General features: G+C 41.0%; 1 long non-coding RNA gene across 17 annotated transcripts in view; it reads left to right on the top strand.

Annotated features, from left to right (window-relative positions):
• LOC103349020 (uncharacterized) overlaps positions 1-23,990 on the top strand; it is a 175,521-nt gene that overhangs the window by 14,897 nt on the left and 136,634 nt on the right. For all 17 annotated transcript variants that reach the window (XR_011378935.1, XR_011378932.1, XR_011378939.1 and 14 more), the window contains exon 3: positions 8,721-8,953. This is a non-coding gene — a long non-coding RNA (uncharacterized lncRNA). The remainder of the gene's footprint in view (positions 1-8,720; positions 8,954-23,990) is intronic.

Raw genomic sequence — 23,990 nt, 5'->3', positions numbered from 1 at the left:
TTACATACACTTTGATGGTAATGTAAACTAGTACAACCATTATGGAAGACAGTATGGTATGACTCAATTCTGAAAATGCATCTACCATATAACCCAACCATCCCATTCCTGAGAATTTACTTAAACTAAATGAAATCAGCATATGAAGAGTTATCTGTACCCCCATGTTTAGTGCAACTCAAATCACAGTTGTTAAGATACTGAATCAACCCAGATATCCATCAACAGATGACCAAATAAATTGTGACACACACACACACACTATGAAATACTATTCAGCCATAAAAAGAATGAAATCCCATCTTTTGTAACAAAATGGTTGCAACTGGAGACCATTACGATTACTGAAATAAGCCAGAGGCCAGTGCGGTGGCATAGTGGGTAAAGCCACCGCCTACAGTGTTGGCATCCCATATGTACACTGGTGCAAGTCCTGGCTGTTCCACTTCCAATCCAGCTCTCTGCTGTGGCCTGGGAAAACAATATAAGATGGCGCAAGTCTTTGGGCTCCTACATCCACATGGGAGACCTGGAAGAAGCTCCAGGCTGCTGGCTTTGGATTGGCCCAGCACTGGCTGTTGCAGCCATTTGGGGTATGAACCAGCAGATGGAAGACCTTTCTCTCTTTCTCTCCTGCTGCCTCTCTATTTCTCTGCCTTTCAAATAAATAAATAAATCTTAACAAAAAAATAAGTAAGCCAGTCCCGAAAAGACAAATATGTTATCCCTATTTTTTGGTAACCAATATACAGACTATAAAAATCTATACTATATATGAGCAAAATTGACATTTTGAGATTTGATGATTGTTTATAGCCCTTCATTATACTCCTGAGGAATAGTGATTTTTCTACTTACTATTTGTTGAATTCTTTATTTAGGGTTGAGCTTGTGATTATAAAGCAAGTTGAAAGTATGTCATAACAAAAATTAAAAATAAAGGAAGGAGGAGGGGATGTGGGAGTGAGGGAGGGTTGGGTGGAAAGTATCACTATGTTCTTAAAACTGTATGAAAGATGTGAAATCTGTTCCCTTAATATAAATTTTAAAAAGCAAAAAAATACAGAGAATCACAAATTCTGATAAGGATGTAGGGCTAGAGAACTCTTGTATACTGTTGTTTGGAATGTAAATTTGTTCAGCCACTCTGGGAAATAGTTTGGAGATTCCTTTAAAACTAGAAATGGAACTGCCATGTGAGCCAGCAGACTCACTATTGAATATATACCCAATATACATGAACTAATTAAAGAGATACCTGCTCAACCATGTTTACTGCAGAAATGGAACAGTGGCCAAAACATAGAACCTACAAAGGTGTCCATCATCAGATGAATGGATAAAGAAGATGTGCATACACACAATAGAATAGTGTTCACCTGTAAAATGATGAAATCCTCAGCTAAATGGATGGAACTGGAGGACCTCATGCAACATGAAATGAGCCAGATAATGAAAGAGAAATAAAACGTGTTTTTCCTTTTATATGGAACATAGAATTAAGAAAAAACCTCATTCCTTCTGAGCACAATGTTGATTATTAGAGGCTGGGGTGGATCGGAGGGATAAAAGGATCTTGGATGTGGACTGGGTTGAAATGCTGGATGTGACTCTGGATCTTGTGCCAGAGTTCGATGGATCTTGGCTGGGTAGAGGACAGCACTCTGGTTCTTGTCCTGCCATCACCACTGAGCAGTCATAAATTGTTCATTTTTTATAAAGTGAAGGATTCATATATAGCTCAGCTGTGGTATAATTTATAGTTAGGTAGAACTTGGTCCTGACTTAACCCTGAAAGTAAGAATTGTCATCTTCTAATCCAAGATATATGTAAGTAGTCCCCTTGAAACTCCAGGTGGATGCAAGGGAGCTGCTGTCTCAGGAAGCTAGAGACAAGAGTAGCCACCTCTGTACATGCACCTTGACACCTTCTCATCCTTTTGCTGAAAGGATTCTGTTTTCTGGAAGAGGCCAGGTACCTGCTATCCACGAGTTACCCTTTTGTATGTGGCACGTTAGATTACTGTGGCTGAACGCTGGTTTAGTGTCTCTTAACCATGAAAAAGTCTGCTGCATATTTATCATTTCTATAATCTGGAGGTGGATGCCTGATCATCACAAAGACACCAGCAGTTATTTTTCTGTATTTTAACGAAGATAAAGGACATCTCAGGTGGGCCTACTAGCTTTCATTTGAGAAATCCTTAGGGCACTGGCTCTTAAGTGGGGGTGATTTTGCCTTGCAGGAGTCATTCATCACTCTCAGGAAATGCTTTTGGTTGAACATCTCTAAGGGGAGGGCTACTGGCATCTCATTGGCAGGGGGCAGGGATGCTGCTAAACATATTATAATGCACAGTACACACCCATACCATTCTCTGCAGAAAGAATTATCCTGTCTAGAATGTCGATAGCACTGAGATTGAAAATCACTTCCTTGGGTATTATATGTCTCCTTTGTTCCTGAAAGCTCTTCGTTTCTCAGAGGAGTAGTTACTTTCTCTGATTTTGGTACTTTCTATGCTTAGTATAACAGGGAGTTAAATATTTACTCTGCTCTGTACAATTGGGGAAATTGTATATAGATCTAAGCAAAATTGACTAGAGTTTTGTAGGGGTGGTTGTGTACTGAAATTTTGATGTCAGGCTTCCAGGGTATGGGTTACAACTCTGCATTTTCTCATCTGTGACTTGGACAAGTTACTTAACTTCTGTGTTTTATCATAGGGGATAAAAATCTTTAATTCACTGGATTGTTATTAAGATGAAATGATTATTTATTTAGAACTCTTATTGTATTTTTTGGCATTTGGTAAACACGAAAAAGATAATGGTTTAATCATGGGCCTATCATGGGGACTTTGTGGACACTTAGAATAATGGTTTGGATAAGGTGTACCTATCCTTGTATCCATATCATGGGTATGGACAGAGATTCTTCCAAAGAGGCAGGGGGAGAAAGCACCTGTGATGAATGCCATTGAGAAATGTCAGAAAGGTGGGTACATTTCTCTGCTAAGGGTGTAGGAGAAGGTATGTCAGGTGCTATAGAGGTAATCTTGAAACATACTGCTTTGGAGCCTTCTGGGTAGATTTAGAAGAAATGACCCTACATTTTGAAATCAGTGTGGGGAGCAGGATGTGCCCTCTGAAAGTCAGTGTTGTAAATACCAGCCTTATTTTGAGGTTTAAACATTTATTCTTACAATATAATTGTGTGGATCTAGGTAGTTCTGAACTCACAGACTTCTCTGATGAAATTGTTGTCCTTGCTGGAGATCTGAAACCCATTTCCTAGGGATTGAAGGCAGGAGCTACAAGCCAGCAGATGAAGGATGGGTAGGAAATGGCTTGGTTTGGTTCTGTAATGTGTAACATATCAACAGCTCATGGGTGTGGTGGGATACCTCCACCAGGAGTGAAGAGATTGCAGCTGCCACTTGTGGCTGAGACTTATGGTGTCATGACCTAAGAATGATAATGGGGCAGGGAAGGGAAACCTTATTGAAGGCTTATTTCAGAGATTAAATGAGCTGGATTCAATAGTGGAATTATGTGTAGAGAGTGAAAGAAGCCAGGGTCAAGCTGGCTGCAGTGTTTTAGCTGTGGTGACCAGGTAGACAGATCTTTCTAGTCCTGTCAGTCTTTGAAGGTTAAAGTAAGATAATTTAAGATAATATTTGGCACATTTTAAGTGAGTGTTGATTCATCATGAGAGTCCTTGTCATACAGTGTGGTGATTAAGGGTAGGGAGCTAAGATTTGGATCCTAAATCCCACTAAGATGGAAGGCACCCTTAAGCAGGTCACTTTGCTTCTCCTAACACTGTCCTCTCTACTACACTGAGGACACTGTATGCTTCCTATTATTATGACGATCCAAAGGGAGAATGCTGGCTAGTACTTTTCTTTTTACTCTACTTTTTTGTGTTCCTGGACACCAGGCCAAGTCGAATGATGATTTCTGTATAACACCCTAAAAATCATGCTGGAGATGTTTAGGTAATGACATTGAGGCACAGTTTAGGAATACCCAACTCAGTCTGTGCCGCCTTCCTAGAGTAGAGGGACCCACCTGACCATAACGTGGAACATCAGGGACTAACCAGATCATGGGAGAAGCCAGTTTTGTGAAGGAGGATCTTGACTGAGCCAAGAGCAAGGCATGTGAGATGGCAAGTGTATGTGGACTGGTGAGCATTTGACATCACTGGCACTGTAGTGTGGAGCAAGGACAGTTGGCCAGTTTGGGAACTTGAGCTTTATTTACAGGCATTGAGAATACATGCATGGGTTGTACTCAGTAAGAAACAGGTGATGTTTGTGTCTCGAAAAGATGATGGTGATGCTTATGTACATGATTGATGTGAGGTGGAGGGGAACTAAGAGACGATTACAAAAGTTCACAAGAGCAGTGATGTTTACCGAAGAGTTGATAGTGGCTGTTAAATGACTTGGGAATCAGATTTTTCTAAAGTAGTAGAATAATAGAATAGGATCTGCAATATAAAATCTGGTGGCTGATGCCATTGGAGGTAACATTTTAAGAATGAGAGGTTTTTATGGTTAGAAATATTGTTAATTGATTTTAGTAATAAATATTTTGTGTGAGAACTTAAGGAATTCAATTTTGAGATGGCTTTCATAAATTATAGTATATCATAGACAGTAACTAGCACATACTGAGAAATTAATATCTGAAGCCATGTTCCTTTAGACCTTGTTGGAATTTCTGTCTCCTGATTTCAGCCTGGCCCAGACTTGGCTCTTTTGAACATTTGCAGAGTGAAACAATAGATGGAAGATTGATATCTCTAACTGGCCTCTCTCCCTCTCTCTATGTGTCACTCTGCTTTTCAAATAAATAAATGTATCTTTTAAGTTGAGAAACCTTGTGATTTTTTTATCTCAATACTCAGAGTCAGAGAAGTGTATATTACATTGCAAATCCAAACTTATATGTCATATATAATATATTTTAGATAAAGATATCATTTGTTATCTCCTCTAAAAGTAATTTATAATTCAGTCATTTGCCTTTTCTCCCAAAAATGTCAAAAAAGGAAATATTTCATAATGTTACAAATGTTAAGCCTTTCACAAATTTTCTCATAATGGAAGAGAATCTTCTTTAAAATTTTAAAAAATTACTTTGCATGAAGATTCATCTTTTTTTTTATACTTTCAGTGTATGCTTGTATATGTTTGAGAGATGTGTATATAACTGTAACCACCATCACCATTCATATACAACATTTTTTTGTCCTTAAACTTTGCTTTGGGTCTTTTTGCAGAAAATCTCCCCCAGTCCCATCCCTCACCTCTGCCCCAGGCACTCACTGATCTGCTTTCTTTTTGTTTATTTAATTTATTTGAAAAGCAGAACAGAGATAGATATGGGGACAAGAGATATACTCCATCCTTTGGTTCATTCCCCATATGCCTTCAACATGTGATACTTGGCCATGTCAATGCCAGGGGCTGGAAAATCAATCTGGGCCTCCCATACTTGAGCCATCACCTGCTGCTTCCCAGAATCACATTCGCAGGAAGCCAGAGTGGAGGGGTGAGCGGAGACTCAAATGGGGAGAGCACCTTCGAGTCTTTCTCTGTCCTCTTTGTCTATACCTCTTTGTAGTTGAATCAAGTCCTCTTTTTACTGCAGCTGTTGAATCAGATACACTTAGTGTCTGTCACCTTACGTTACCAAACCCTGGTGTTCTTCACCTCCTCCCACCTTTGTCCTGTGAAAGGGGCAGTGGTTCTGCCTAACTGAAGTTACGTCTTGTTCCTCCTTTCATCTCCCCAACATGGTTCCCTTTCTACAATCCAAACACTTGGCTATTTATTGCAAAGTTCTCATATCCCTGTTAGCAAACAAAAAATTCTGAACTATATGTACAGGTATCTTAATGCACTTCAAGGAACCTGCACAAAATTGTTGGAATGTCAGCAAAAACAAAATATTCTAAGACTGGTCATACTAATGTATAGTTACATTTCATTTCCTAGTCCCTTTCTTTTTTTTTTTTAAATATTGAATATTTATTTATTTTTTTCTAATTTTTTTTTATTTTTTGACAGGCAGAGTGGACAGTGAGAGAGAGAGACAGAGAGAAAGGTCTTCCTTTTGCTGTTGGTTCACCCTCCAATGGCCGCTGCGGCCGGTGCACTGCAGCCGGTGCACCGCGCTGATCCGATGGCAGGAGCCAGGTACTTCTGGTCTCCCATGGGGTGCAGGGCCCAAGGACTTGGGCCATCCTCCACTGCACTCCCTGGCCACAGCAGAGAGCTGGCCTGGAAGAGGGGCAACCAGGACAGAATCCGGTGCCCCGACCGGGACTAGAACCTGGTGTGCTGGCACCGCAAGGCGGAGGATTAACCTAGTGAGCCGCGGCGCCGGCCCCTAGTCCCTTTTCTACTCTAAGACAAAATCGATTGGACTTTCTCTATATTGCAACTACATATGTGTGTGTGTGTGTGTGTGTGTGTATAAAGAGTACAAGATTTGGATCTTATACCTGAGTTGCTTGTAGCTGGAAGTACCATTAAAGTAATGTAGTCTATCGTTAAAGCATGTGACGTAGACTGATGTTAGTTAGGTGTTCTTCCACAATTTTAGTGATCAGACCATTTAAATCTCATATAAACTTGTTGGAATGGAAAGAAGTAGAAAGATTCTGTTTCCATAAATATGTGATGACCTTAAGACTAAAACCAGATGAATGAGGAAGAAAATGAAAGGCTGCTGTCATTAGCACACACATAAAAGATCTAAATAGTAAGCTGAATTCTGTAATATATTGAAATGGTAATATCTGTGATCCTGTTTATAATTGAAAAAAAAAAAAAGCTCACTGTAGGCACCCTATTAACAGATTCAAGGCAGATGAAGATACCGTCTCGGTAGATGCAGATAGATATAGAACAAATATTTGTGTTCACCACTCATTAATAAAATAGCTCCTAGCAAGTGATAAAGGAAGCTTTCCTAATTTGCTACAGAGAAATTGCAAAACACTTTAAGAGAACATCATTGTCAACATTACCACTTTTAGAAAATGATAAAACCATGTAGAAGATAAGGATACCTATTCCCACTATTCCCACTCCTCTTCGGCATTTTATAGGGATTCCTAGAGAGGGTAATGAAGAAACAATGAGAGATTTATGGACTAGAAATGAGGAAACATTAATGGGGTAGCACACTATCTTCATAGGAAACCCTACAGTATATAATCATAAATTATCCATATTAGAAGTAATAGGTGAGCCTCTCAGAGTGACTGGATATAAGATCACTGTAAAAGATCAAACTCATTTTTATATTCCAACCACAAATGCTGAGGAAACTTCACTTTATTCATTTTCTACATATGTATTTATATGAGTGACAGCTCCCCATGTTGGTTTTCTTCCCAAATGCCTGTAACAGCAGTCAGAGCTGACATCAGGAGCTGGGAATTCAGTTCAGGTTTCCCACGTGGCTGGCAGAAACTCTCTCAATTGAGCCTATACCACTGCCTCCCAGGGTCTGCATAAGCAGGAAACTGGAGTGGGGAGCCAGAGGCAGACATCAAATGCAGGCTTTCCAGTGTAGGATACAGGCATCTTAACCACCAGGCTAAACACCTGTTTCCAGAAAACTTAGAATTTTAAATGATATATTCATTTTTGTTTATTTGAATGGCAGACTGTCAGAGAAAGGGGAAGAGGGAGGGAACGAGAGACACACAGAGGGAGAGAGAGAGAGAGAAACTGGTTCTGTCTCATCAATGCCTGCAACATTTAGAAGATAGATAGATAGATAGATAGATAGATGTCTTGCACAAGTGAGATTACAGCATTTACTAGAAGTGAGAGAGTGAACATACATTAACACATGAGTATGGGCTACTCCACATGGAGAGATACCCAACATGAGTGTACCAGAGGGTTGCCCATAAAAGAAAGAGTAGTACCTCCAAGCATGGGACATGGCAGAAAGAGGCCTCTCCCTCATTCTCAGCCTCTTTTATGAGGTAGCAGATAAACTGGGTAGAGTCTTAGTATGTCTAAAGGCCTCAGGAATTTTACAACACTTATTTGTGAAATTGAAATTCCATGTCGTTGTGGTTGACTCCTTCCTGGTTCTGGATGTGACACAGGTAATCAAGCCAACAGTTAAAGAAACAAGCCTTACATTGCAGTGCTGTAAGGATTGCAGTTCACCTAGACTTTGTAACCACAAGCAGGACCAGGTCTAAATTCCCAAATCTTAACTGTTCTCTAGAGATCTTTGCCTCCTAAACAAGTCAGATAATTCTGAAGCATTTGCATTAGTGAGTCATGCTGACCAAATGTGATTTTGTGTGCTTCTTGCCATAACTTCTTAAAGTCTTTTCTTTCTCCTTTCCTACTTGTCGCTAAAAGCTTCCACATGAGAGTTTCTTGTGCCTTAGGAAACCTCTGTTGTTGGGACATTTAAAGCAGCCTGCACACTCAGTTTTTGTCGATACCAAAATACAAAGTTTCACTTTGGGTATACCATCTGTATCCCAGATTCTTTGTTAGTCTTCTGTAGAAAAGTGGGGTTCCCTCTTCCTGAGCATGGATTGTACTTACAGTCTTGTTTCTAATGAATAGACTGTGGTGGAAATAACAGGGTGTCATTTCTGAGACTAATTCCTAAAAAGGCATGTGGTTTCATCCTTTTTCTCTCATTTGGGTCATTTGTTCTAGGGAAGCCATCCACCGAGTCATAAGGAAATCCAGGAAGCTCTTTGCGGAGGTCCCCATGGGCTCCAGCCAACAGCTGTAGGAGTGAGCCCTTTTGGAAGCGGATCATCCACCTTCTTCCCCACCTTCAGATGACTGCAGTCCTGGCCAGTGTCTTGACAGCGTCCTCATGAGAAGCCCTGAGCCAGGACCAGCCAGCTAAGCCACCGCTGAACTCCTGACACAGCAATTGTGAGGTATTTCAGTTGTTTTAAGCCACCACATTTTGGGGATAATTTGTTATGTGGTGAAAGATAACTGATAGACTATCGCGAAACATTTCATACTTAAGAATACATAGGCCTTTTGTCCATCTTATAAAATAAGCCCATTAGCATTGTTTAGTTCTTTGAGATTCTTATTTTTCTGTTGTTATTTTTTTGGATTTTCTTGGAAGCAGAGATATGCGTTAAAGATATTATTAGCGTGTTTTTGTTTCTTCACTCTTCTGGAGTTTCTACCTTTGGGAAGTTGTTGCAAAGATATCAGTGACCATCACATCTTCTTAGTAAGTTCTTGTCTTTAGCAGTAGAAAAGTTTTGCTTGACTGTTACCCTGAGATTAACATTATAACCCTTGACTTTTGAAATTTTTAATTACCCATTATATCCTTCATTCTTTTATTTCAGGCTCTCATATACAACATGGAGTTGAATTTTACTGTGTGAGCCAATCTGAGAATCTTTTCCTTTTAATAGATGATTTACACACACTTTTAAAGATTGATACATCTATTGTATTTGCTCTCCATTATGTCATTTTGAAAGAAATTCCTTTTAAAAATAATTACTTAATTGGGAAGCAGCAGGAGGAAGACAGATAGGGAGAGAGTGAGCACACATGTGGGAGAGCACAGGCGGTAGTGCTCCCATTGGCTAGTTTACTCACAAGACTTGCAATGGCCAGGGAAGCTCAATCAAGGTCTCACCTGTGAGTGGCTGGAAGCCAGTCACTTGCTCCATCACTGCTGCCTCCCAGGGTCTGCATAGCAAGAAGCTGGAGTCATGAGCAGAGCTGAGTCCAGGTGCTGCACTGTGGGGAGCAGGTGTGTTAAACAGCGTCTTAACTGCTAAGCCAATATACACTGCTCATTTATGTCATATTTATACATACTAAAATGCATGGTGTTTTATTACTTTCCATGTGTTTATATATTTTTGTAATTGTCTCATAGTAGTCACCTTTTTAACAATATTCATATGTCCTTCAGCTTCCCTTCTTCAAACATTGACTTTACCTGGAACAACAGTGAGAGCACCTGAAACCTCCTCCTTCTCCCTGTGGGGCCTTTCACCATCCAGTTTTAGTCAATAGTATTATGTTTCCTAATGTTTATTGTCCTGTCAAACATATTTTGGTCATAATACTCGGTTTGTTGTGTTCATTATTTTTAAATTCCTTAAAGAGGGAGTGAAATACAGAGAGAGAGCTCTCATCTTCTGGTTCACTCCCCAAATGTCCACAATGGCTGAGGCCAGAGACAGGAGTGGGTATTCCCTCTAAACCTCCCACGTGGGAGGCATGACCCTTACCACTTGAGCCATCACCTGTTGCCTCCCAAATTCTGCATTGGTTCAGAAGGCGGAAGCAGAAGCTGGAACTGGGAATTGAAATCAGGTACCTTCCTATGGGATGCAGGTATCTTAGCAGAGGTCTTAACTAGCATCTCGACTGCTATGCCATATGCCCACCTCCATCCTTTATCCCCACTTTTTGCCTGTGAGACAGTTGGTGAGCTAATTCTGCTTCTGTATCTTTCCTTTCTATATATTTTTGGTTTTGTTAGTGCTAATTTTTTAGAAATAAATTTACTATTCTAGGGAAGCAAAGATTTATTTTCTCATCATAGCTAGGTTCTTGACTGAGACCCTTGAACCAAAAGGTAAATAAGAGAATAGAAGACACTTTGATTTCATGTGAGTGCTACATGATCTGGTAGCACTTTTTTTTTTTTTTTTTTTTTGATGGGCAGAGTAGACAGAGAGAGAGAGACAGAGAGAAAGGTCTTCCTTTGCCGTTGGTTCACGCTCCAATGGCCACTGAGGCCGGCACACCACACTGATCTGAAGCCAGGAGCCAGGTGCTTATCCTGGTCTCCCATGGGGTGCAGGGCCCAAGCACTTGGGCCATCCTCCACTGTACTCCTGGGGCCACAGCAGAGAGCTGGCCTGGAAGAGGGGCAACCGGGACAGAATCCGGTGCCCCGACTGGGACTAGAACCTGGTGTGCCAGCGCTGCAGGCGGAGGATTAGTCTAGTGAGCCACGGCGCCGGCCTGATCTGGTAGCACTTCATAAATGAAGACCAAAATGGGAGAAATCTGTCTATTTCTATGCTTAGTTTGATGAAGGTGTGAACAGTCATAGGGAAGTGTGATTGGAAAATAGAGGGGTTTGAATGAACAGGAATAAACTGAGGGGAACTGAGCAAGTCCACTTGTCCATATTCTCCTGTCCTAAAGTCTTAAGAGATGATGATGGTTCTTTCCTCTGGGTATAGTGAAAGTGTCTTCAAAATGAAGATTTAATGACCAGTTTCAGGGAGATGGGGAGGGGATGGTGAGAGTGACCTTCTTGTTTATGCTTTGTTCTCATACCTGAAGGTGCTGTGTTTTGGGAAGAATTTTTTGAACCCCTCGTTATTCTAACCTCCACTTTTGTTTTAGTTTTAGACGTACAGCTAAATATAGTCAACACTCCTGACTTGTGTCTTTGCACTTGTCTCTTTCTTTTGTTTTTTAAAAATTATTTTATGTTTTTTAAACATGTTGCCACCTTCACTTCTAATTTAGATATTATAAACATATACATGTATGCTGTTTTATTTTTGGAAACAGGGATATTATTATCACAGAGTATGAAATTCTTGACAGTTGTCATAACCTGGAGACCAAAGAGTATATTGTCATTTGCAAAGTATGATTTGGTGAAGAAATACTTGTAACCATATGCCAAATTATATGTCATCCATACAAATTTTTATTTTCTCATTATATTGATATCCACAAATAAGAGAAAATATGATATTTGTCTTTCTGGGTCTGGCTTATTTCACATAGTATAATCATCCCCAGTTCTATCCATTTTATTGCAAATGGCAGGATTTCATGATTTCTTATGGCAGAGGAATATTCCATAGTGTGGATATACCACACTCCGTTTATCCAGTCCTCAGCTGGTAGACATCTACATTGATTCCATGTCTTTGCTTTTGTGAATTGAGATGCAATAAACATGGGAATGCAGTTGTCTCTTTCATATGCTGATTTGATATCCCTTAGACATATTCCTAGTAGTGGGATTGCTGGGTAGATATATTTGTATTTATCTGAAGAATTTCCATACTGTTTTCTGTAATGCTTGTGCCAATTTGCATTCTCACCAATGCAGTATTAGGGTAGCTTTTTCTCCATAACCTTAACAGAATTTGTAAGTTGTCCATTTGTATTCATCTTTTGAAAAATCCCTGCTCATATCCTTTGCCTATTAATGAACTACATTGTTTGCTTTGTTGTTTTTTATTTTATTGAGCTTGTTTTATATTCTGGATATTAATCCTTTATCAGTTGCATGGTTTGCAAATGTTTTCTCTCATTCTGTCAGTTGCCTCATCAATTTGTCAGTTGTTGCCTTTACTGTGAAGCTTTTTAACTTGGCATAATCCCATTTGTCTATTTTTGCTTCACTTACCTGTGCTTCAGGGGTCTTATTCAAAGTCTTCCCACAGGCCAACGTGTTGCGCTATGTTCTCCTGCAGTAATTTGATTGTTTTAGTTTTTAAGCTTAGGTCCTTCCTCCATTGTGAGATGATTTTTTCCTGATAGTTCTCTTCCATAAATTTTTTATTTTACTTTTTAATTAGTTTTAACAGATTCAGTGTGCTTTATAGATACAATTCAAAGAACATAATGATACTCCCTTCCTCCCTCCATCTACCTCTCACCCTCCCACCCTCCTCTCTTCTTCCTTTTTTTGGTTTTGAGATAACATATTTTAAATTTATATTACAATAAAAAGGTTTCATACTTTACCAAAGAAGTTTAACAAGTAAGAAGAAAAAGTTCCTAGTTTAGTGGGAATATAGGCAGTGGTTATAAACAATCATGGAATGGAAAAAAATGGCCATTTCACTCGTAAACAGTAAATTTTAAAGTAATAAGAAATCATTAAACTGTAGTAGTATCACATTCTTAACCATTGGTTTCACAAAGGTATAACACAAGATTTTACAAAACTAAACTATATTTGCAGAGCTGCACAGCAGTGGGTCAATAGAAAGAGGGCTCTTCCATCCAGTGTTTCACTCCCCAAATGGCCAAAACAGCCAGTTGTTTGACAGGCTTATGCCAGGAGCCAAGAATTCCATCCTGGTCTCCCATGTGGGTTACAGGGTTCCAGAAACTGGATAAATAAGAGAGTAGCCAGGACTTGAACCAGTGCTCTGATATGGGATGCCAGAGTCACTAGCAATGGCTTAACCCACTACACCATTATCATGGACCCACTTTTAAAAGCTGAAAGAAAGAGTGAGAGAGAAGGACAAAGATCTCTCATCCACTGGTTCACTTTCCAGGTGAAAGCCAGGAACTGGGTTCCTTATCTAGTTCTCCTATATGGATGGAAAGGACCCAATTACTTGAACTAATACCTGCTGCCTCCCAAAGTGTGCATTAGCAAGAAGCTGGATTAAAAGCACTCTGATTTGGGTGCTGGATTCACAAGCAGTGTTCTAACCCACTGCACAATAATCACGGCCTAGTTAAAGCATATTGACAGGAAAAAGAGAGAGATTTACTATCCACTGGTTCATTTTCCAACTTGAAGCCAGAAACTGGGTATTCAATCCAGGTCTCCCATGTGGATGTCAAGGACCCAAATACTTGAGTCTTTTACCTGCTGCCTCCCAAGGTGCACATTAGTCAGATGCTGTTTTGGAAGTAGAGTGGCCAGGACGTGAACCAGGCACTCTGATGTGGATGCAGCATCCCTTGGAGCAAATTAACTGCATAATTAATTAACGATTTGTGTAAATGGATGCACTCCTCCCTCCATTTACTTATTTCTCTTTGGTTAGAATTCCATTATCAAAATGTTGTCATTTCCATGTCTTCTAGAGTTTTTAACCTTTATATTTTTCATATGTTCTTCCTTCCAAATGTCTTTTTAAACTAGTCAACAGTGGGAAAATAAATAACCATATTCAAAAAGATCCCAGGACTCCAACAGACATTTGTCAAAGGAGGCACACAAATAACCAACAGATATATTAAAAATGCTCAATGGTATCAATTATCAGGGAAATAATTAAGTGAAAGCATAATGAGATTATTACCTCTCACCTGTTTGAAGGTTCTTATCAATAAGATGAAAAGTGTTGTTTAGGATTTGGAGAAAAGGACCCACTTGCACACTGCTGGTAGGAATGTAAATTAGTATAGACATTTTGAAAACTAACATGGCAGTTCCTCAAAAAATGAACAGTAGAATTACCAAAGAACTGAACAGTCCCCACTGCTGGGTACATGCCAATAGGAACTGAAATCAATACATTAGAGAAATGTCAGCACGTTCATGTTCACTGCAACAGTAATGAAGATATGGAAACAACCTAATGTCCACCAGCAGATGAGTGGGCAATGAAAATATACTGTATGTATTCCACATACATAATGGAATACTGTTTGACCTTTAAAAATAAAGAAGGTCCGGATCCAGTGCTGTGGCCTAGCAGGTAAAGCTGCCTCCTGCACTGCCAGCATCACCTATGGGCACTGATACGAGTCCCTGCAGCTCCACTTCCAATCCATCTCCTTGCTAATGGCCTAGGAAAGCAGTGAAGAATGGCCCAAGTGTTTGGGTCCCTGCACCCACATGGGAGACCCGGAAGAAGCTTCTGGTCTTGGATTGGTCCAGTTCTGGCTGTTGCGGCCATTTGGAGAGTGAACCAGTGTATGGAAGATCTCACTCTCTCTGTCTGTCTCTCTCTGTAACTCTGCTTTCAAATAAATAAGTCATTTTTAAAAATTCTGTCATATGCAACAACATGAATGTATCTAGAAGACATTCTGCAACCATCTATAAACAAAGTTTATCACTACTTATTTTCAATTTTGCAAAGCCCCAGCTACCCCTCCCCCTTAGAGAAGTAAAGAATTTTGATGTAGCATACTATGTGCCACCTATATATTTTTCAGCAAAGACTTAATGACAAAATGCAAAAAGCCAAAAGTCAAAGAGAAATAGGATGAATGAAAAGCAAGATGGCAGATTCAATCCTTCTTTTTTGATTTTTGTTTTGTTTTAAATCAAATTGTCAACTCTTATTTATATAAGGTAATCAGATTTCATGTATTTCGTATCTACAGATTTAGGTGAAGAGTGATACTACTCATCCTACCCTCCATCCTGCCCATGCTCCAATCTTTCCTCCTCCCTTTCTTATTCTTTCTTTTAATTCTGACAATGACATATTTATAATATAATTTTATTATAATCATATGAACCCTCTACTAAGTAAGGAATTCAACAAAAAGTAAGAAAACAAAACACTCTTCCACAACAATAGATATGAGGGCCATGGCATTGTATGTCTATACAAAGGCTATCAATTTTTGTGTGTTCATTTTCTACTCTGCAATGTTAACAAACTCTTATGAACAGTGAAGCCATGTGGCCCTGGGCTTTTCTTTTTTGGGAGAGTCTTTGTTGCTGTTTTAATTATTTGGCAGTATAGATTTTCTAGGTCTTCATGCCTCAATTTTGGTAGATTGTGTTCACGAATCAATTCATTTCTTCCAGATTTTCAGTCTTTAGGCATAGAGCTCTTTGTAGTAATAAATGATTTTTTTTTATTTCTGTGCTATCCATTGTTATATCTCCTTTTTCCTATCTGGTTTTGATTTAGGTTTTCTTCCTCTTTTTTTAATTTTTCTTTTGGTTTGTTGAGGCAGTGGTGTATCAATTTTGATTGTTGTTTCAGAAAAAAAAACCCTCTTTGTTTCACTGATCTTTTACATTTTTGTTTCAGTTTTGTTTATTTCTTCTTTAATTTTAATTATCTTTTCTCCTCCTAATTTTGGGTGTGGTTTGTAGTTTTGCTAGGTCCCTGAGATGCAGTTGTTACTGGGAATTTTTTTTTTACTTCCCTTTCTATTTTTTCTGTAACCCACTACTTATTCAGGAGCTTGTTTTTCAGTCTTCATGTGCTTCCATATTTTGTAGAGATTCTTAGGTTTTTAATTTCATGCTTTATTCCATTGTGTCCAAAAGCAACATTATGATTTCAATTTTTTTGAATTTCCTGAACATGTTTTATGGCCTAGCATATGATCTATCCCAGAGAAAGTTGCATGCCCTGATGAAAAGAATGTGTATTCTGGAACTTTGGGGTCAGATGTTACATAGATATTAGTTAGGTCCGTTTGGTCCATAGTACAGATTTGTTCTCTTGTTTCTCTGGTAATGCTCTCTCTGGTAGTTGATCTGTCCATTGGTGAAAGTGGAGTGTTGAAATCCTCCCTTTCTATTGTATTGGAGCCTATGTCTCCCTTCAAATTTATTTGAAAGTCAGAGTTATACAGAGTGAGAAGGAGATGCAGAGAGAGAAAGAGGTCTTCTGTCCACTGATTCACTCCCCAATTGGCCACAATGGCCAGATCTGCGCTGATCAGAAGTCAGGAGCCTGGAGCTTCCTCTGGGCCTTCCCATATAGGTGCAGGGGCCCAAGGACCTGGGCCATATTGTACTGCTTTCCCAGGCCATAGCAGAGAGCTGGATCAGAAGTGGAGCAGCTGGAACTTGAACCGGCACCCATATGAGAAGCCAGAACTGTAGGTGGTGGCTTTATGTGCTATACCTATAGCTCCTATAGCTCCCTCTTTTCCATAGATTTGCAAGTCTCCTTCTCCAGCTCACCTCCCACATACAAATTTCAGAGATGGAAACTGGGACAAATCAAACCTTTGTCCTACTTAAGCTCTAGTCCTGGTCATAATTGTGAACCTGTGTGTTAATTGCTTGTTTGTTTACACCTGTTTATCTTCATTTCTAAAATAGGAATAGCAAAATTGTGAACACTGTGTAAGGTAGCCTATGTGAAATATAACTTGTGACACACTGTGCAAAAAAAAAAAAAAAAAAAAAGGTAGCTCACTTTTACTGAATACACACTGAGTGGCAGACATTGAGTCAGGCACTTTCCACATCAGCTCATCTTGAATTTTTAATAGCCTTATCGGGTCGGTGCTCTTATCCTTGTCTTACATATGGTGGAACTGAGGCTCAGCAAGCACAAGTGTATGGGCACGTGCTGTGGTCTGCAGGTTACACTTCTTTTTTTTTTTTTTTTTTTTTTTTTTTTTTTTTTTTTTTTTTTTTTGACAGGCAGAGTGGACAGTGAGAGAGAGACAGAGAGAAAGGTCTTCCTTTGCCGTTGGTTCACCCTCCAATGGCCGCCGTGGCCAGTGTGCTGTAGCCGGCGCACCGCGCTGATCTGATGGCAGGAGCCAGGTACTTCTCCTGGTCTCCCATGGGGTGCAGGGCCCAAGCACTTGGGCCATCCTCCACTGCACTCCCGGGCCACAGCAGAGAGCTGGCCTGGAAGAGGGGCAACCGGGACTAGAACCTGGTGTGCCAGCACCGCAAGGCGGAGGATTAGTCTAGTGAGCCGCGGCGCTGGCCTGCAGGTTACACTTCTACACAGGATACCCACATCCTATATCAGAGTGTCTAGGGTTGAGGCCCATCTCTTCCTTCCAATCCAGCTTCCTGCTAATGTACCTGGAAGACAGCAGAAAATGGCCCAAATGCTTGAGATGCTAGCCCCGAAGTGGGAGACCAGGATCAGTTTCCTGGCTCCTGGTTCTGGCCATGTTGAATCTATGAAAGCTTAAGGAGTCCAGGTGTGTTAGCTGGCTTGTGGTGAAAGTCACTTGAAGCAGACAATCCGGTAGCAGAGCCAGTCTTCTTACCCATCATCCTGACCCAGTGTCAGGCACTTACTCTTATCTTCACCCATATTAGTTTTGCTTTTTATTCTCCCATCTTAATGCCTCACACAGCCCCCTCCTTCCTTCGTTTTTCTTTAATTTTTGCAAAAACACTTCAATCCACTGTGCTACCAAGAACTTTTAAGGTTTTTTAACTTTCATTTTATTTTAAAGGCAGAGAACTTCCATCCAGTGGTTCACTCCCCAGATGCCAGAAGCAATCAGAGCTGTCTCAGGTCTAAGTCATGAGCCAGCAACACAGTCCAGCTCTCCTGCTGTGTAGCATGGATCCAAGCACTTGCACGTATTAACCAGTGTGCAAAATGCTCACCTGATGAAGAATTTTAGGAATGTGCCAAATAAGAACTTTTATTAAAAAAAGATTTATTTATTTATTTGAAAGAGTTACACAGAGAGAGATGGAGAGGCAGAGAGAGAGGTCTTCTACCTGCTGGTTGACTCCCCAGGTGGTCGCAATGGCCAGAGCTGTGCTGATCTGAAGCCAGGAGCCAGGAGCTTTCTCCCAATCTCCCACGTTGGTGCAGGGGCCCAAGGACTTGGGCCATCTTCTACTGCTTTCCCAGGCCATAGCAGAGAGCTGGGTCAAAATTGGAACAGCTGGGACTTGAACCAGCACCCATATGGGATGTCAGCACTGCAGGCGGCAGCTTTACCCACTTCACCACAGTGCCGGTCTCCCAAATAAGATCTTGAAGAAATGTCATACACCCCTCTTTCTCAAGTTTTGCCATCCCCATTTCTGCAGGAGAGAAAAGAGGCATTTCAGCAAAATTAAGTAATTTTTCTAAACGCCATAATTAATGAAGAGCAAATCCGGGACCCTGATCTCTCCTACCACAAACCAACATGAGTAGTTCCCAAAAGCATGAACCCAGATCACCTGGCCTCCATCATGAGGCTGCTTTTGGAAGTGCAGATTGCAATGTGCTTCCCCAGACCTTGGGAATGATGTCTTAGTGATATTCTTCTGGAATATGCCTTAAAAAAAAAAAAAAAAAACCAAAAAAAAAAAAAACTCAGGTAACTCTCCTTTTACTGATGTTTGAAAACCATTGTGCTAACTACCAGAATGGGGATGAAGAGTTTCATGTTGAAAGAATACTAGCAAAAGGCAGAAAATTAATAGTTTTATTTTAGGGGTGGTGAGTAGTCTGGGGGAATACAGAAGTATGAAAGAATGTGACGAGATGCAGTGAAAGATTGAGAAAAGAATGGCTGTGTTATGGAAGATCTTCAAAGGTATTAGAGTTAAGGATGTTTTTCTAGGAGATAGAAAGCCATCAAATATATTTTCCTTCATATAAATGAATTTCAGGTTCCATAATAAATAAATCATAATGCATTTTTAATTAATTTTGAGCACTCATAATATACATGATCTTCAAAAAAATTTTGGCATGCAAATAAGTTAGCAATTCTATTTACTGTGAACTTTTTGAAGTAGCTCTGTGGTTGTATTATGTGTGTGTGTGGTATTTATTTACTCAGGTGAATCCATAAGATTTACCTGTAATTTTGTTCGAAAAATTGTTGGTCTTTCTGTCTGTCTACTTGGAGAGAATAACTTTGCTATTAGGTCTTTTTTATGAGTGGTTATAGTTAATACTTTGGAAGTTACTGTATAGAGTGATCATTAAATACTTAAATGTATTAACATTTAACATTTTCCAAGAAGGCTCTTTTGCCCACCACCTGTTTCAATTTACAGTACATATAGTACATATACATAGATGTTTGAGATCCACTCCCCGAAATTTTTCCACGGTGAAATAATATCTCACTGCTTGGAAATATTTAATTTCACTTCAAAGTTAGGTATTTTATTGTTAATAAATCTTTAGTGATAATTCATTTTAATAATATCAATTCTCAGTCCAGGGAGAACCAAAAGGTTTATCTCATTCTTTCAACGTCCTGGAAGTTTTAGCCAGAGCCATTAATCAAGAAAAGGAAATGAAAGGGACACACATTGGAAAGGAAGAAGTCAAAGTAACCCCCATTTGCAGATGACATGATTCTATATATAAAGGAACCAAAGATCTGCACGAAGAGCCCATAGAAGCTCATAAGAGAGTTTGATGAAGTTGCAGGATATAAAATTAACACACAAAAATCAATAGCTTTTTCATACACAGTTATGTATGCTGTTTGGAGTGCCATGGCTGAGAAGGAACTTGGGAGATGAGTCCCATTCACAACCCCTACAAAATAATTTAAATACCATGGAACAAATTTAACCAAAGAGATGAAAGATTTCTACAATGACAATTACAAACTATTAAAGAGAGAAATAGAAGAAGACACCAAAAAAAAAAAAAATCTTCCATGTTCAAGGAGTGCAAGATTCAGTATCATCAAAATGTCCCTACTACTGAAAGCAATTGATAGATTCAGTGTGATCCGAATCAACGTACCAGTGTCATCAATGATGTTACAATTCCTATAGAAACCGTTAATAGCTAAAGCAATCACAAGCAACAAAAACAAAGCCAGAGGCATCTCAGTACCTGATTACAGGACATTCTACAGGGTGGATATAATCAAAACAGCCTGGTAATGACACAGAAATGTGTAGAGCAGTGGAAGAAAATAGAGACCCCTGGAATCAATCCACACATCTACAACCAAGTAAACTTTCACAACAAAGCTAAATCAATCCCTGGTGAAAGGACAGGCTCTTCAAAAAAAGGTGCTGGGAAAATTAGTTCTCCACATGCTGAAGCATGGGAAATGAGGACTCTATCTTACACCTTAGACAAAAATCAACTCAAAATGGATCAAAAACTTAAATCTACAACTGATACCTTCAAATTACTAGAGGAGCACACTGTGGAAACTCTATAGGACATTGACATAGACAAAAACTTCTTGAAAAAGACCCCAAAAGCACAGGCAATCAAAGCAAAAATAGTCAAATGGCATTACGTCAAGCCTCGAAGATTCGGTACTGCAAAGGAAACATTTAACAAAGTGAAGAGGCCACCAAGAGAATGCGAGAAAATATTTACAAGCTGTGCAACTGATAAAGAATTACTATCCAGAATCTATAAAAAAATGCTCAGAATCACTAGACATCAAGGAAATGAAAATCAAAACCACAATGAGGTTTCACCTTCACCCCAGTTAGAATGGCTCTCATAGAGAAATCAGCAAACAATAAATGCTGGTGAGAATGTTGGGGAAAAAGTGCCCTAATCTGCAGCTGGTGGTAATTCAAGCTAGTATAACTGTTGTGAACGACACTATGGAGATTCCTCAAAAAGCTGAAAATAAGTCTGCTATATGGGTATTTACCCAAGGGAAATGAAATCAGCTTATGAAAGAGTTATCTGTACCCCCATGTTTATAGCAGCTAAGAAATGAGATTAACCCAGATGCCCATCACCTAATGACTGGGTAAAGAAAATGTGGTATATATACACTACAGAATACTACTCAGCTGTAAGAAAGAATGAAATCCTGTATTTTGCTGCAAAATGGATGCATCTGGAAACCATTTTAGTCAGTGAAAGAAGCCAATCCCAAAAAGACATATACCATATATTTTCCCTGATCTATGGTAACAAATAGAGTGCAAAATAATGTAATGTGTAGGAATGAAATTGACATTTTGAAAATTTATTATTTTTTACACCCCTACCTCTACTATTGAGGAAAAGTGTTTTTCTTTTCATCCTAATATTTTTGAATTCTTTACTTAGTAGAGGATTGATCTTTCTATTCATGAAAACTGGACATAGAATCACTAGATCATTAGAGAATTATGTACCTGGCACACTGTATCAGGCTATAGGCAGTGTACTTGTGTAACAGGTATCCCAGCCTAACTGTCTGTTTGAAATGCCTCAATGATGAGATTCCTAGCTGCCATGTGTAGCTGTTAAGGGAGCCCAGAATTATTGTGGCCTGATTTAATACTATCAGGTAACTTCTCTGAGTCTCTGCATCAAACAAGAGATTTTCTTTCTCTTTTATAGAAGTTTATTTATTTAAAAGCAGAGAGAGAGAGAGAGAGAGAGAGAGAGAATCCTCCATCCCATGGTTCACTCCTCAAATAGCCTCAATGCCCAGAATTGGACTGATCAGGAGCCAGGAGCTTCCTCTGGGTCTCCCATTCCTCTGGGTCTCCCACGAGGCTGCAGGGGCCCAAGCACTTGGGCCATCCTCTGCTGCCTTCCCATGTGTGCCACCAGGGAGCTGGATTGGAAGTGGAGCATCCAGGTCTCAACCAGCACCCATGTGGGATGCCAGCACTGCAGGTAGAGGCTTAACCTTCTGTGCCACACTGCTGGACCTGACATTTGTTACAAGTCTTGTGGAGAGGAATGAGGCACAAACATCTTGGCTTTGTTGGCATCAGAAACTGAAGTCAGTATCAATGGCTTTTCTGTAGAAGGGAATCATGATTTCAGCACCCGTTAGGAAGGTAGTTTCTCTGAGGCTCTGGGCAGGTTATGAATGAAGATAGACAGTAATGTTGTAGGCGTTCTTGAGTGCCTGATATCTCCTCTAATCAATGTAAGGATCTGTGCTGCTTGTGTGCTGTCACTAGAGAGATGGGACTGAACTGTCCTGAGTGGCTCCCTTGAATTATCTAGGTGTCTGGATTTCTCTGGAAGTGTCAGAGCCCTCTATCATTCGGATTTTGCTATCAGTGAAAACAGTATGATCTGTCTTCAAGTCCGGAGTACTGGGTTGGACCAGTGGTTGAACTTTCAGAGAAGAAATCTTGCCAATCTTTTCTTCCTGGCAGAGGAGGACATGCCTTTCTTGGGGCATTCCAGGGACTTAGGGTGACCATACCCTGGAGCATGCCAGGATGTGGGAGGGATCCTTGGTGGGAAAGCTTCCCCAGGGAGGGTCAGTGGTGCCAGAAGCTGCGCAAGGGCAGAAGGGTCCTGGAGAGAGGGGGGCTTCCCAGTGGAGACAGGAGGCTGTGCAGAGGAGGTTCCAGACTCCAAGAGCTTTCCAGGGAAGGAAGACAGACCAGGAGCCAAGGACTGGCCAGGAGAGAGAGGACCATGGAGAACTGGGCTCTTTGTAGAGGTGGATGTTGTTCCAGATCGAATAGGCCACCTGGGAGTGAGCGGGGCCTTCATTGCTGGAGGTGGCCGGGCAGTTTGAGGAAAGTCCTGCTTAGGCCTCACTGCCTCCAGCTCAAGGGGCTGCCCTGGAGTAGGAGGGGCCGTGTCAGGGGTAAGGTGGGCCCCCTGAGTCTGAGTGTGGTGAGAGGCCAGAGTGGTCCTCAGGGCCGGGGCCTGCTGAGGAGTCATAGTCCCCGCAGCCTGGGCCAACTGAGGGGTTAGAGGCCTTATAGCCTTGGCTTTTTTTTGGGGGGGGGGGTCAGAGTGGTCCCCAGAGCCTGTGTTTGCTGAGGGTGAACTGTGATCCCCAGGTCCTGGGCTTGCTAGGGAGTCAGAGTGTTCCCCAGAGACTGTGCTTGCTGAGGGCTCAGAGTGGTCCCCATGGACTGGGCCTGCTGATGGGTGAGAGTGGTCCCCAGGGCCTGGGCCTGCTGATGGGTAAGAGTGGTCCCCAGGGCCTGGGCCTGCTGATGGGTAAGAGTGGTCCCCAGGGCTTGGGCCTGCTGGGTGGTCAGTGTTTTCCCCAGTACCTGGGCCTGCTTGGGGATTAGAGTGATCTCCAGGGCCTGTGCCTGCTGATGGGTCAGAGTGGTCCCCAGGGTTTCTGCCTGCTGGGTGGTCAGAGTGGTACCCACGGCATGGGCCTGCTAGGAGGTCATAGTTTTTCCCCAGGGCCTGGGCCTGCTGTGGGTTAGAGTGGTTGTCAGGGTCTGGGCCTGCTGGGGGGTCACAGTGGTCGTCAGGGCCTGGGTTTTCAGAAGAGTAAGAGTTTTGTACTTTGGATGGGCTTTTGGGTAAGCGGGCAGGGCTCCAGGTGGTGAGGACTTGGTGAAGGGGGGAGCGGCGTTTGTGTTCAGCTCCAGCTGTCTCTGTCTTCAGGCCCTGGCTCAGCTTCTCCTCATTCTTCTTCGGGACCACCTCTTGCTGGTTCATTGTTTGCTTCCCTGCTTCCAGCTCTTGCTGCTTGGGCTTCTGTTCTTGCTCCTTTCCCGTTTGCCTCTGCTTCTCGTGTTGGTCAGAATGCGTCAGAGTCCTCTGTGTTGGCTGCTCCTCCCATACCTCTCCTTCCTGCCACCGTTGCTGCTTGTCTAGCCCTTGCTTTTCTTCCTGCCTCTTGATCACAGTCTCTGCCCCTTTCTCCATT

This window comes from Oryctolagus cuniculus, chromosome 9, assembly GCF_964237555.1.
Source record: "Oryctolagus cuniculus chromosome 9, mOryCun1.1, whole genome shotgun sequence".
In the NCBI taxonomy this organism is placed as follows: domain Eukaryota; kingdom Metazoa; phylum Chordata; class Mammalia; order Lagomorpha; family Leporidae; genus Oryctolagus; species Oryctolagus cuniculus.
The sequence above is the reverse complement of the archived record's forward strand: the minus strand, read 5'-3'. Positions and strand labels throughout refer to the sequence as shown.